This window comes from Nannospalax galili, unplaced genomic scaffold (assembly GCF_000622305.1).
Source record: "Nannospalax galili isolate Female #2095 unplaced genomic scaffold, S.galili_v1.0 scaffold719, whole genome shotgun sequence".
NCBI lineage: Eukaryota > Metazoa > Chordata > Mammalia > Rodentia > Spalacidae > Nannospalax > Nannospalax galili.
Window position 1 is genome coordinate 192,438 of NW_008341883.1, and position 15,184 is coordinate 207,621.

Consider the following 15,184-nt stretch of genomic DNA (forward strand, 5'->3'; position numbering starts at 1 on the left):
TTTTTTTTGTGGACAATCCTGTTAATGGGGCATTCACAGTCTCCATCACTGACTCTTTGTGGCTCTAACTTACTTTCAAAGGTGGCAGGATGGCTATGCCACCACATCCCACGTCACCAAGTGTGGCAGACTCCGGCCACCTAACGAGCTCTTTTTACTGCATGAGGAAGCTACAGGGATGATCTGTTACCCCTCATTATTTTCATTCATTTAGTCAGGCTGTTAAATTATTTGAGTCCCTTCATAAACCACAGACTCTACAAGGGTCTGTGGATATGAATAAAAGACTCTCCAAAGAATGGAAGCTAGAAAGCAATTGGCCTAGTGCTCACAGCTTTAGATGGACTTTAATTGTATTTGTTCTGCTTAGTATTGAGTGGTAATCAAATGGACCATTAAAGATGTTGCTATTATTTGCTTAGAGCATAAAGTGTTTCATGTAATCCCAGTGTCCTAGTGACCACACTGTGTGCTCTCTGTGGCCAACTCAGCTATTACCCTCTTGCTAATGATGCTTTCATTACCACCTTTTCACACAAAACAAACTGCAGAGGAAAGTTCAATCATCATTTTAATTAGAGGCACTATATTTTGAAAAGTAGTTCAAAAGAAATGATTTTCATAAAAATCGTAAGGCATTAGGAAGTTTTTACACTGCAATTTTAAGGCTTTTACAGAAAATAATTTTCATTTCATGAATTCATTTGCAGTTACAACAAAGAGAGAAAATCTGTTTTCATAATGAGGGTACATGTGCCAAGAAGCTTGGCATTTTCCATAGATTTGGATAGGAACAGTAGACTAACAGCTCATTTAGGCTTTGCCCAATTCCTCACACTTTACCTAGTGATGTGGATATTTTAAAAGGTAGAAATCTGGTTGAGGGTTGTCAGAACTCCAATGCTTCTAAAGTGAGAGCTGTAAATAACCTTCGAAGGTGTTGGCTATGACATGAGTGTGTGGGGTGCTGCTGGGCAGATTGCCCCATTGGTAAAATGAACATGGGGACCTGAGTGTAATCCCCAGAACCCAAGGTAAAAACAAAGAAACAAACAGGTGTGATGATCACTCTTGCAATCCCAGCACCATGGAAGTGGACACAGGAAGATCTCTGTGGTTCACTGGCCAGCTGGTTTAGTCTACTTTGTGAGTTCTAGGCCAGTGATTGACCTTGTCTCAAAAAAAGTGGACAGCACACAAAGAATGACACCTTAGATTGTCATTTGACCTCCACATGCATCATACACATATGCACATTCATAGGCACATATATGTGCATATGCATACAGATGAACACGCATACACCTACATTTATCCACAAAACCCAAAAATGAGTGGGAAGATAGGGAAAAAGTGATTGAAAGAGAACGAACAAGGACTGGAGAGATGGCTCAGCAGTAAACAGCGCTGACTGCTCTTGCAGAGGGCCTGCGTTTGATTCCCAGCACCCACGTGGTGGTTAACAACTGTCTAACTCAGTTCCAGGGGAATAAGAGTAAGGAAGAAGGATAAATAAAAGAGAAGAGATTAGAGAAGAGGGTGAAGAGAAATGAAGAGAATAGGAGGAAGAGGGAAAGGAGGAGAAAGGGAAAAGCATCGTGTGCCGAGGACATACATATTCTACTTCTTGGCTGAGAGGAAGACAGGCTTCTTTGGGGCCTGCTTCATTTCCAATCTTGTGCCCCATGAGGCTAACAACCATAACTCTATACTCCTGACCTGAAGATCAAGGGTAGGCATGTGATCTCAGTCAGCCTGAGTAGAATATCCCCCCCCCCAATTATCATATTAAAACTAAGGGAAAGAGGTGGTCTTTGCCTTGTGATGACATTGCAGCCTTGACATCTGAGACACAGACAGCCTCCAGTGGCCTAACTGGATGTTCATTTCTGCTCCAATATGTCAGGTTCCCCAAGTCAGCTAACCCTCTGACCCAACATACAAAAGGCAGCTTCTGTTTATCTCTGAGTATAGGCTTCAGTCTCTATCAGGCTGCTGAATTATTTATTCACACAGTCCAGTCACATCCCCCTGTAGGAGCCAGAGGCCACCAACCCTCTTGATACTATGAAGGTGCTCCCTTCATTGTGGTTGCTCACTAGGCTTCATAAAGCAGCTCCTGGACTGTGTGCTATGCAGTGTCCTCTCTTCTAAGATGTAAATATGAACCATTAATCAAAGTCTTTGATCTAATCCATCCAGTGGTGTCATGTGTCCCCCCCCCACCCACTTGGCACGGGATCCCTTCCTCACAAATGGGGAGGAAAGAAGGCAATTAAAACAAACAGCGACATAAACCTAGTGTTGCTAGGCCATACTTCTTGCCTGTGAAGGAGCTGGAATGACATCAACCCAGGAAGAGACATAGAATGGAGAGCCACAGACTGGGAGATTTGCAGATTTAGAGTTCCTTGCTCTCATGACCTTTGAGTGTCTGCTTTCTCTAGGTTCTCTCCAATGCCCCTTTTGCTATCGCTAGTTTAATCAGGGCTTCTTCCAATGTCATCAAGAGTTTAATGGATGGAGGGTGGAGAGATGGCTTAGCAGTTACTAGGACTTACTGTGCAATCATGAGGACTGGGGTTCAGATTCCAACACTCATGTAAACAATCCTTTAAATGCCAGTAACTCCAGCATCAAAGGGTCTGATGCCTTCTGGCCTCCATGTGCTTCAGGCATCCTCACACATGTGCATATTCTCACACAGACAACATACACACATGCACACACATAAATCTTTAAAACAACAAGAGTTTAGGGGAAGCAAGTAGCATGTGAAGGAAACAAAGAAGAAAATGAAAAGAAAGCTATCTATGGTAAGTTCTAATAAGAACTCTCATGGTTGGTGTTAGAGTAACCAGGTAAGCTAACTTGTATTGAATCAAAATTAGTAGTACTTTCTTTAGTGAATACACAAGTAGGTGACATAAATTCCTTTTAGAATAACTACCCATTTTTAATTATGTCCTTTATCTTTTAGCTGTTGAGTTTTAAGAGTTTTTTAGATGTTCTGAATACTAGACGCTTGTGTGATTTGCAAATATTCCTTCACATTCTACAATGCGTCTTTATAACGATGATTTTACAAGACTGTTTCTATGCTTTCTCTAATTAATGCTAATTAGAATTTCTCCTGTAGGTAGCTAGCATACATTCTTTTTTTATCTCATTCATATAAATGAGGTTTTGTTACGGTCAACGGGTAATAATCTGGTCTACATTCCCCACCCATAGCCACTGTCTTTGGCATAAAGGTGGGAACCTAAGTTTGACTGGACCTTTCATTCCAGTCACAGATTTTGGCCAGTCTTACCAACTAGATCAATCAGAATCATTCTCTAGGATCTTTTCATAATGCCTTTAGTATATGCACCTAGAAGCTTCCGTCAGCCATGTTTCTTTCGATGTAGTGAACTGATAGTTCAGGAAATCACATAACACCTGGAGCAAGAGAACAAGGCTGATGGTAGCTGAGCCCTTGGCTCTGGCCAGCTCCACACCTACCTTTTCTATTGTTTAGTTATGCAAACCAAATACTTCCCTTTTGGCTTAAGATGCTATACTTTCAAGTTTTCTACTTTATATCAAGAGTATGACAGGTGAGGTAGTAAATTATTTTGTGGGCATATTTCATATTAAATTCTTGTCACATTCTTAGTGTGCATCCCACCCACACTTATTTAACTTTTGTCATAATATGTGCCTAGAGCGCCTATCTATTGGTGTACCTCTTCAAATGAAGAACTGATAGGAAAATTAAAATTATTCCCAGTGGAATTATTTTATTGCTGTCTCTCTTTTTTAAAAAATTACAATAAAATTATTGGCCAACTGCCAAGAGCTTGAAGTACAGCTGCATTTTGTGAATTAATTAAATACCATAGCCCTGTTTGCAGTTTCTATCAGTAACTGGAATGAATACTATAAAAAACACACTGAAAGGAATGTGTTGTGTAATTTAGTGCATGTTAGATGTAGGTGGTCTGAAAACACTGTACTGCATTCCACTTTCACTGAGAAACTTTGAAAATACTGTCACTAACGTGTGGATGCCACTCAACCAAAGGAAGTCAACTAAGACCTTCCCAAGGCATTATTTTAAGTAATCCTTTCTATATTTTCCGAGTCAGATTGTGGAATTAGCTGATCCGTCCCCCATTGTTATACTAGGTGGGGAAAATGTCCTGCATCCTGTCCTTGGTATAATTACATACATTCCTTTCCCATTTCCTTTTGTTGACTTTGGTTATATTTTGTATCATAGCTTTAGTAGTGAGGATGTCTTTGGGAGGAAGAAAATCCCTATTTCCGATCTTTGTCATTTACAGGTTGATGACTCAAAAGCATTCCATGCGCACGTCCATGACTGTTTGTCTTGGTGTGGCCCAGGATGAGCATGGTTGCTACTCGGAGCTCTTGAGTCTCCTGACAAGAAAATTTAACAAGATCATATAGAATTAATAAACTTGACTGTTTCTTTGTTAAGAAGTTCTAGCTTGTGTCGCTTAAATTTTTCTTACCCTTCAGCTATTTTTTTCTCCTGCTTAATTTTTTCATATAATATTTTGTGGGTTTTGATATTTATTTATTTATCTATTATTTATTTATTTATTTATTTGTATGGGTAGGCAAATTCCATGGCTTACTTGTGGAGATCATAGGGCAAGTTCTCTCCTTCCACCACATTTCTTGGGTATCCAGTAGAGGTTGTCAGGCTTGGTGGCAAGTGTATTTATATTTAACCCCTGAGCTATCTCACTGCCATAAAATATTATTTGAATAAGCTATATTTATTAACATTATTTTGTTACTTAAATATACCTCAATTGTATAGCTAGCTACAGTAATATAACAGGTTGATGCTTTATATTAATTATGAGCATTTAAGAAAGTTCCTTTAACTGGTGAAATGACCCGGGGCTCTCTTCTGGATTTCCATGTAGGAGGGCCCCAGGGAAAATTTAATATCTTGTTTTTGCTTTCTCCCAGTTAAAGGGGCAGCTTCTAAGCTTTGGACCCTCCATTGTTTCTCTATAATAAGCCCTCGCTGCTGCTGCCAAGCGTCCTGAGGATGGGCCCCTCTAGCTCATCATACAGTGTCACTAGCAGACCTATCAGCTTTGCTGTGATCTGTACTTGGAATAAAAGTTTAGCAGGTATCAACTGCGATTTTTATTTTATTTATTTGTTTTTGAGACACGGTCTTCCAGGTAGCCCCAGCTAGCCTGGAACTTGTTAAGCAAACTGTGCCGTTCTCAATCTCACAGAGATCCAGCTGCCTCTGCTTCCTGAGTACTGGGATTAAAGGTGAGTGCCACCACACCTGGCTTGTGATTTTTTTTGAACTGTGTGTTGGAAACTAAACCCAGGACCTTGTGCTTGAGAGAATTGCTCTGCCACTGAGCTAAATTCCAACCTCCCTAGGATGTTTTTCCTTATAAAGTCAGGACATCAAGATATACTTGTTTAAACAATAAAGGAATGTCTAGCATCCATTAAGCAGTCAAAAGACAGGGCAGTTCTGAACCCCACACAATCAGACTAGACCTCAAAATATGCTAGTTTACAAACTGGTTGTTTTATTTTCATTTTTTATCTTGAGATAAGGTCTCACTATTTAGCCCTTGATGACCTGGAATTCCCTATGTAGACCAAGCAGGCCTTGAACTCACAGATATCTGCCTTCCTTTGCCTCCTGAGGGCTGGGAAATTTTTAGGTTGTGTTTCTAGGTCTCTCTATCACAAAATAGCTGTGGCACTTCCAAATTGTATGTACTGAGAAGCTACTGCCTTGGGCAGAAAAGAGGGTCTATATTCCATGGTCCTCTTAGGAAGGAGCACAGCTTTTCCAGGACATTACCTTCAATACTTCCAGTCTCAAATCCTTTACCAGTACTCAGTCACCTGCCCCAAACCAGTCCTTGACAAAGAGTGGAATTTCTATTGAGTGTTGGCAATCAAGGTTCTCTTGATTGAGCTGGGGATGAGTGGGAAGAATGAGAGACTGTTGAACAGGATAGGCTTCAAGCTGGGATCATGGAGCAGATATTAAAGGAGAAGTTGGTGCCTCCTCCCCTGCTATTGCTTTTTCTGCTTTGAAAAGACAACACCCCTTTGCTTCACCACACTGTGTTCTACGCCGCAGCAGTGGAAAATGCTGACCTTACAGTTCTTCACATCTCAAATAGATCTCTGATGCATAACTTTCATCAATTTTTAATGGATAAAAAGGAGAGAATCTCTCTTCCCGATGACCTTTCTACTTGCAAGAAACAAGAACAGAGTCAGGGAGCTGTGTGAAAACATTTGACTGGCCCAGGACTTTGCTGAGGGCGTGTTCTGGGTTGCAAAGGGCCTCTCTTCTACTATATCTTCACATGGTAGAGAGCAGAAGATGGCTCTCCTGGATAGCTTCTTATATGAGCACTACTACTTTATGACCTAATTGTCTCCCAAGACCCAGCCTCTTAATGCCATCACATTGATGTTTAAGATTCCAATACATGAACTTTGGAGTTGTGTGGATGCAGCCTATAGTAACTATGTAGAGGATGGGGAAAGATGTGAACACAAAGTTGACTATATTTCACTCTGAACTTAGCATGGTCCCTGCTCAATGCAGCCCAGAGGATTTGTGTTCACTCTAAAGGAGGAATAGAATGGGATGACAGACTCTATTTTGTCCATGGTGATGAGAGTATATTCCAGATACTTTTTTGAAGGTAGGAACATTGTCTCTGGAAACTATAGATGCTTTCTTCTTTTACAAAGGAAATGAACTGACACTCTCGTGGAAAGTTATAGTGGCATTTCTGAGTGGGTGTGAGAGGGAGGGAGTTGTTCCTGCAGTTCAGTTTGCACCTGGCACTGAGAGCAAGAATTTGAAAAGGAAGCTAAACCAAAGTAAGCACAGAGTGGCCAGAACTGAGCAAATGGAGTGCACAGGTGGCATTATTTAAGACAGAGCAATACTTCAGAGCTTGCACTGCTGGAGTCCAGTGAGATGGTTCACTTCTGCTCTTATTCTCACCTGCTGGGACTCCCACGCTGTCCAGTCCACTGAGCTTCTCTTCTTCCTCACAGACATTCTCAACTGACTGAAACGCTAGACATTGCCCTTCTACCTCAGCCCATAGTGTGACCATCTCAGTGTGCTGAGCCCCTGATTCCCACCAAGGGCCATCTCTATGCCTGGTGCCTTCTTCACCCCACATAGGATCTCATACCCAATTCTTCAGGTTGGTGGCACTGAACTTGCCCAGCCACAGTCTTTTCTATTAGGAATTTATTCTGGCACATGGTTCTGATGAGTTGATGTTGGAGACTGCATCTAGTGATAACTTTTTTGCTGTCAGAATACTGAAGTGGCATAGACCATCAAATGGCAAAGCCCGAATGCCTTCTGGTTTCATAAAATCACCAGTAGTCAATGACAGGATTCTACCTTGATGAACGTGTGTCACTCTTGTCATCTGCCAAAGGCTCTACCTTTTAACACCATAGATTAAGTTCCCATGTTCCTAATATAGCACCATGGGGATTAAATTTCAACACACAAATCCTTGGAGGGCACACATAAACCATATACAATCTACAATAGTGTTCATTTTACAGATGAGAAAACTGAGGCACAGCAAGTTAAATAATTGATCCTGAGTCACACTGCACCTAAGAGGGACAGGCAGGACCCACCCCACTGGCCTGCGCCACTCCCACTCTTCCTCTGTACATGTGATGAATAATCCTGATTGTCAATGTGAGTGGATTCAACAACTCCTAGAAAATCTATAAAGCACTCCATCTGGGCATGTCTGTAAGGCATTTCCAGAGATGACTGACTAAAGGGGGAAGATCCATCCTGAATGGGGAGGTGCCATCCCACAGGATGGTGGTCCAGAAGGAGCAAAAATGGAAGAAACAGCTTGCTAGCACAGGAATTTTCTGTCTTCTGGCCACCATGAAGTAAGCAACTTTGCTCTACACCACTCTGTCATCATGTGAGTTTTGCCTCATCCCAGGCCCTCAGCAATGTGTCTGAAACCTCTGAAACAATGAGTCAAAATAAATCATTCCTCTTTGCAGGTCATTCCCTCAGGCATTTGTCACAGTGATAGAGAAACAGGCTAACACAATACAGTGTCTTCCTTGGGGCAAAAGAAAATAGATTATTATAGTATTACCTCTGGAGTGAAACATTAGGAACTAGCAAGAAAAGAGAAAGAAATTACTTATCATCTACCTATGCAAAATAGCAGGCATCCCATCCTAGCTCACTGTTCTAGTCTGCCTTTGATTGCTATGACAAAACACTCTGACCAATGCCAACTTGGGAAGGAAAGGATTTGTTTGACTTACATCTCCTGGGTCACAGTTCATCAGGGAGCCCAAGGTAGGAGCTCAGGGCAGGAACCTGAAGGCAGGAGCTGAAGCACAGGCCATGGAGGAACTCTGCTTAGTGGCTTGCTCCCCCGGCCCCTGCTCAGCCTGCTTTCTTATACAATACAGAACAACCTGCTCAGGGGTGGCAACACCCACTATGGACTGGGCCCTCCCACATCACTCAAAAATCAAGAAGATGCCCCACAGACATGGCTACAGACCAGTCCAATGGAAGCAATTCCCCAGTTGAGGCTCCCTCTATCCAAGTGTGTCAAGTTGACAACTAAAGCTATCCAGCACACTCACACTAAATAAACACTGGTCAGCTCAGGTCAGTAGAGGGTCTTGTACTAGAATGAAAATACTAGAATAAAAATGCAAAGGGGGTCCAAGAGATTTCTGGGTCTCCTTTGCGCTTCTGTTGAGGGTTGACTGCCCTCGGCCATGGGTGGTCAATGCAAGAACATCCTGGACCTGGTGTCTGTTTAACTCCTTTCAGAAATTCAAGTCTGTCATGTTCCAGGAAAGAGGCCAATATGCACATAAGGAGTAAGATTGGATCCTAAGGCTGGGGAGATAGCTCAGTTAGTAAAATGTTTGCCATGCAAGCATGAAGACCTGATTCCTAGAACCTATGCAAAAAGGGTAGGCATGATGGTGCCTGCTTTAATCCCAGTCCTGGCAGGCTCCAGGACAGTGAGAGACCATGTCTCAAAAAATAGGACAGACAGCACCTGAGGAACTACACCAGAGAGCTCTGGCTTCTACACGCGCGCGCACATACACACACACACACATAGATACACACACAGATATACACACACACAGACACACACACACACACACACACACACACACACACACGAACGACCCAGCTCGTAGCAAAAGGAGGTGGGATGTCAGGTTAATCTACTAGCTTTTTTTTTTTCCTTTTCTTTTCTTTTTTTTTTTTTTTTTTGGTCTTTTTGAGACAGGGTCTCCCTGTAGCCCCAGCTGTCCTGGAACTCACTATGTAGAGCAGGCTGGCCTTGAACTCACAGAGATCCGCCTGCCTCTGCCTCCTAAGTGCTGGGAGTAAAGGTGTGCACCACCACGCCCAGCTTTTACCTGCTTTCTGCTTTCAAATCTTGCACATCTCCATTGAAAAGGCCATTTTTTTCTTTTTAGCCATGAGAGGACCAACATCCAGAATGTAGAGCCCACTGGGCAAGACAAGGAAACTTGAGCTCATTTGTCATGGTGGCAGCTTTCTTTCTTTCTCTTTTTTTTTTATGCTACTAACTGTATGGGGATTAGCACTGTGACTCCTTGCTCAAATCAATGGACAGAGTGGCTAACTCCTGTCCTGGTGTAGCCCATACACCGGACTGGACCCAGGATCAGAGAGAAAACGCAACAAGGTCTCCTAGAGTAGCTCCAGCAGGCAGTTGGGAGGGTCCTGGGCCTAGTGAAAGGCTCTATCACTAGCACTCTGAGGGTGCCCTGAGAGTGGGAGAGGACAATGGGCCTCTGCCTTCCTTCATTATGGCATGGTGATTATCCTCATCTGGTTTTAGTTCTCAGCAAAGTTATATTGGTTTCAGTGGTCTCCATCTGGAGCATTTTCCTAAGGCAATCAGGCTATTTATGATGTATCAAAGATGTTTTGGGGTAAAATTTGTTGATTTATGCTAGTTAGAAACTTAAAATTAAAATGAGAACAATGTTATAGGGAAAAGTTCAATTAGAATTTTGACTGGAGTTGCATTCAGTTTTATGAGTTTATTTACCCAGATCGATATAAATGATTATGACTTCTTACCAGGTGCAGGAGTGTGAAGTGATACTCTTTTACTGAGGTCAAGATCTTAAAAGGCAAAACCATCTTCTTGCTTATTCTCACTTTTTCTTTTTTTAAACAAAGAAGGGGTTTAAAAGAACTGTTATGGGGAGGGTGAAGAGAAAGCACAGAGTGGGTGCGGCACCAGCCTCCCAATGCCTGCCTCCGCTTTCCATGCAGAACACATCTACACTGCCCATCTGACACCTGGAAGGAGAGCCAGGGGTAAGAACAAGGTGAACCTTGGTGACCTTCTCTGGAGGATGAGCTTCTCTTCGTGAGGTAGTCAACTCTGGATTTGCTTTGTGGAAATATAATATTTTGACTCTGATCATATGTCAATCGCCATTATTCAAAGAATACAGAAGCAATTTTGCAAAAAAGCTTTTAGTACTTGCTTAGGTATTTGTTTCTCTCAAAATATGTCACGTGCCATTTCCTGCCCCTCCCCTGCTCAGATTCATTAGCTCCCCAAGGAAGGAGCTGGTGGGGCAGAAAGAAAAGAGGGAAAATGAAGGAGACAACAGAGGGGGAGGAGCTTCTCACCTGGAGTTCCGTTGGAGCCTCTCAGCAGCTCAGAGGCAAAATTCCAGCACAGTTTACATTTGCTATGAAACAGCATTTGCTGTGAAAGTTGACAGACATTTCTTCTGTATTAGAATAGCCATGAGCCGGGTTTACAGCCTGACGGTGCAGGATCACGGTCGGAGCCTCACTCTTCTCCCTGATAGTTTCTGGGAATCTCACAACAAAACCACTGACTTTATTATAGTGAAGATACCTAGCTCTAAAGACATGTGACTTTAAAAAATGCTTATCCTCGTGAAAATTTCATTTTAGTAGCTACAAACAACTCATGCAAATTGTCATATTCATCCATGAATATTCATGTCAAAAACAAGAAGGATGGACACTTGACGTTTATCAATGAAGTATGGCACTGTTAGGGCTGCTTGCTCTGTTTCCAGTTCTCCCCAGTTCACAGCACATGGTCAGAATGTACTCCTTGGCCCCTTATGGATGAATGGAACCAGGTGAATAGATGCCACCAATGAGTGGTAAGTAGAAGCAACTTCTTAAGCTGGAACATTGTAGTGCCAGCAGGACTTTCTTTGCTGTGGCATGGGAAGTGGCGGCTGTTTGTTCAGTCAAGACTTCTATTAAAAAGTCCTCTTTCACTTTACTGACTCCAGTGGACACGAAATATGACTGACACATTTTGTAGTTTTTGTCTGAGATTTTGTGGGGGATGCATTACTATTTTACCTCAGGATGACTTAATATTTGATGGTACAATTTGTTTGAAGGAAAATACAGTAAACCATTTTGCATTAGGACCGGTGGTCAGGTGCCACACTGTGTTTACACAGCACAAGTAGCAGATACTAAGTAGATATTTTGCTATACTCTTTTCACCAGAATTAATTGGACCCATTTAGTTACTTTCTCTTCTTGCCTCTCCCGTTCTTTCTTCTTGCTGCCCACTTTACAGCTATAGTTCTGGGGCCTTTCCTACTCAGTGCTGGTGACTTCTCTTCATATACTCTCTGTCTTAAATCACATCTGATATTGACCTTGGGCATACTGTCAGACAGAACATGTTGTTTTTAGCATTACCATTTCACTTGTAAATAATAATTCAGATATATGTCATATCTATTCTCCTCTCTGACTTAAATGAATGAAGATTGGTCAGGTCAAATTACCACTTAGGCCACTAGAACTCTAGGATAGGTTTCAAGGACACTATTTTGTAATCTTGGATATTCAGTAAATTTACACGGGGAGTTTTTAAAATACAAAGCCCAGACAGTATCCTAGACCAATTGCTAGGAAAACACCAAGGCATCAGTATTTGTTAAAGCTCCCTAGGACTTCATGAGAAGCTGAGATGGACAGTCTCTTTTAGACATTAATTCTGTGGTAGATGAAGGCAAGCAGCTAGCAACTGGATGACAAGGATGAGGCCAAGTAGATAGAGCTTTGCAGGGCCTCTGTGCAAGGGTTAACCTTCCATAAGGTCTAACTGATATGCATCACACCTGGGCTCAGACCCCCTTGCAAATTCCCAGGACTCTAATTTGTACCAGCTCCTTCTTTTTGGTTTGTGCTCTATGAACATCAAGGTGACTTCTAGGGTAATAAAGGCATAAATGTCAAAGTCAGGCACACAGAATCATACTATACACCACTAAGGGAGACGCAAAGTTTGAGAAGATTCTAGAATGGAATTAGGACTGCAAAGAGAATAGGAGGAAGAAATCACACATACAATGGAGCAAAGATGCTGGAGGAACCCAGTGTCAGGGGTGGGGGATACAGCTCCATACTCTCACAGAAGCTTGAAGAGTTTTCCTTAGTCTTTTGTGTATGTGTGTGTGTGTGTGTCTGTGTGTGTGTGTGTGTGTGTGTGTCTTTTTGAGGCAGGGTCTTCCTGTAGCTGCAGCTGGATTCTCTATGGAGACGACGCTGGCCTTGAACTCACAGAGATCTGCCTGCCTCTGCCTCCCAAATGCTGGGATTAAAGGCGTGTGCCACCACGCCCGGCTTTTCCTTAGTCTTTTAAGGACCTTCATGGAGGTAAAATCAGATCCTTAAACAATTTAGTAATAGTAATAATAAGGATAACGATAATATTAATACACTGGATCCTTGGCCTTACACAGAAAAGAATATCAGTATTTGGCACCATGAGGCAGAATTAGTGTTTATTTAGACATCGTAAGCATAGATTTTTAGGCTGGGGGGGGGGTGGAATAGGCTCTGGAGAGTAGGTTTCTTAGAGATGACTCACCTTTTATTGTCTTTATAGTCAGACATAGGGTTTTGGTAATTTTTGACGTTCTGATCATCAAAGCCTTGTTAAAGCCTTATTAAGGAATCTAGTGATTACTCACGGGATGGTTCCTGATGGGCATCTGACAGGATTGCAACTGACAAGGTAAAAGTCTAGATATAGAGATGTAGGAAGGTAGGGTGTCTTAGATATAAATAAAGTCAATGGTTTTGTTGTGAGATTCCCAGAAACTATCAGGGAGAAGAGTGAGGCTCCGACCGTGATCCTGCACCGTCAGGCTGTAAACCCGGCTCATGGCTATTCTAATACAGAAGAAATGTCTGTCAACTTTCACAGCAAATGCTGTTTCATAGCAAATGTAAACTGTGCTGGAATTTTGCCTCTGAGCTGCTGAGAGGCTCCAACGGAACTCCAGGTGAGAAGCTCCTCCCCCTCTGTTGTCTCCTTCATTTTCCCTCTTTTCTTTCTGCCCCACCAGCTCCTTCCTTGGGGAGCTAATGAATCTGAGCAGGGGAGGGGCAGGAAATGGCACGTGACATATTTTGAGAGAAACAAATACCTAAGCAAGTACTAAAAGCTTTTTTGCAAAATTGCTTCTGTATTCTTTGAATAATGGCGATTGACATATGATCAGAGTCAAAATATTATATTTCCACAAAGCAAATCCAGAGTTGACTACCTCACGAAGAGAAGCTCATCCTCCAGAGAAGGTCACCAAGGTTCACCTTGTTCTTACCCCTGGCTCTCCTTCCAGGTGTCAGATGGGCAGTGTAGATGTGTTCTGCATGGAAGGCGGAGGCAGGCATTGGGAGGCTGGTGCCGCACCCACTCTGTGCTTTCTCTTCACCCTCCCCACCATCCTTTTAAACCCCTGCCTTGTGTTTATTTGCTCACTCTGTGTCCCTTGCCCTGTGCCTTTCCTGGGACCCTGGACTGCCATGACCATCTCTTCTCCAGATCTGCACATGGGTTACCCCCTCACTGGCCCCATTTCATCAATGCCATACACTCTTACCTCTAAGTCTCTTTTCCAGTCTTGACGCTTTCTCTCTATTCCCTGTCTCTGCTCAGAGGGTTTTCCCAAACAGTGTGACCTCATTTCTCTGCTACTTTCACAAGACTCACTGCAAAACCTACAGCTGTTGCCAAATTTCTCTAGGCCTCGATGTAGTGACTTATCCAAGGACGCTTTGTGTAGCGTTTCCAAGAAATGAGTCAAGAGAGCCCTCCAAGTTCGGGGAATGCTCCTGCTTGTCTAAAGAGGCTGGCAGGGTGGTGGAGACTCCCTGAGCCGGAAGTCTGCGCATTCCGATGGGGAGTTTCGTTACTTCCCCCTCCTTCCACTCCTTCATGCTCTTCCTTTGGCTCCACTAGACCAGGTTCTTGTCCTGTCTGCTCCAGAAGACAACAGACCCTACTGAGAATCTGTCTGGGCATGAGATCCTTGACGCCTCGCTGTCTGCTGCTTGTCAGTGGGAAAATGGCATGCTGTGGGTAGAGGAGCTTGATGGAGGCTCCCACTTTCGTTTTGCCTCTATTTCTCATCCTGTGATGCCTCATGACGGTTGAATTTCTGCTTTGGCTGTTATTTTCTTCCCTAATTAAATGGAGACGGTCACCTTAATGTCAGGGAGTGGTAAGAGGAAGAAAACAGAACCGCAGGCTCTTTGCCTGTGGAAGTACTTGGAAAATGGTTGTCACTATGTTAAACATACTGAAAAAATAGCTAAAGCCTGCCTTTTTCTTTTAAAAGTTTCTATATTACTTTTCTCATTTCTGTGACAAAACACCCGACGGCAGAGGCCGCACAGGGCAACCAGAAGCTGATTATATCCGGATCAGGAAGCAGAAAGAGCGGTATGCTGTTACTTAGCTCCCTTTCTTCTTTTTTGCTTTAAATTCAGTCTGGGACCCCACACTTTGGGATGGTGCGCCCCACATTTAAGATGGTCCTTTCCCCTTCTTAGTAATCCTCTTTGGAAGCACCCTCACAGATACTCCCAAAAGTATGCTTCAATAATATGTTAGATGTTCCTTAATCCAGTCAAGATGATAATCAAAACAGAACATCATAGCTATGTTCCAGTTACTTCATATTGACTTATTGCAAAAATTTTTTGCAAGTGATCCATTTTTCTCAAAACAAGGTTATAAAATAACTTTGATATAAAATTCCTTACTGGAGTGAC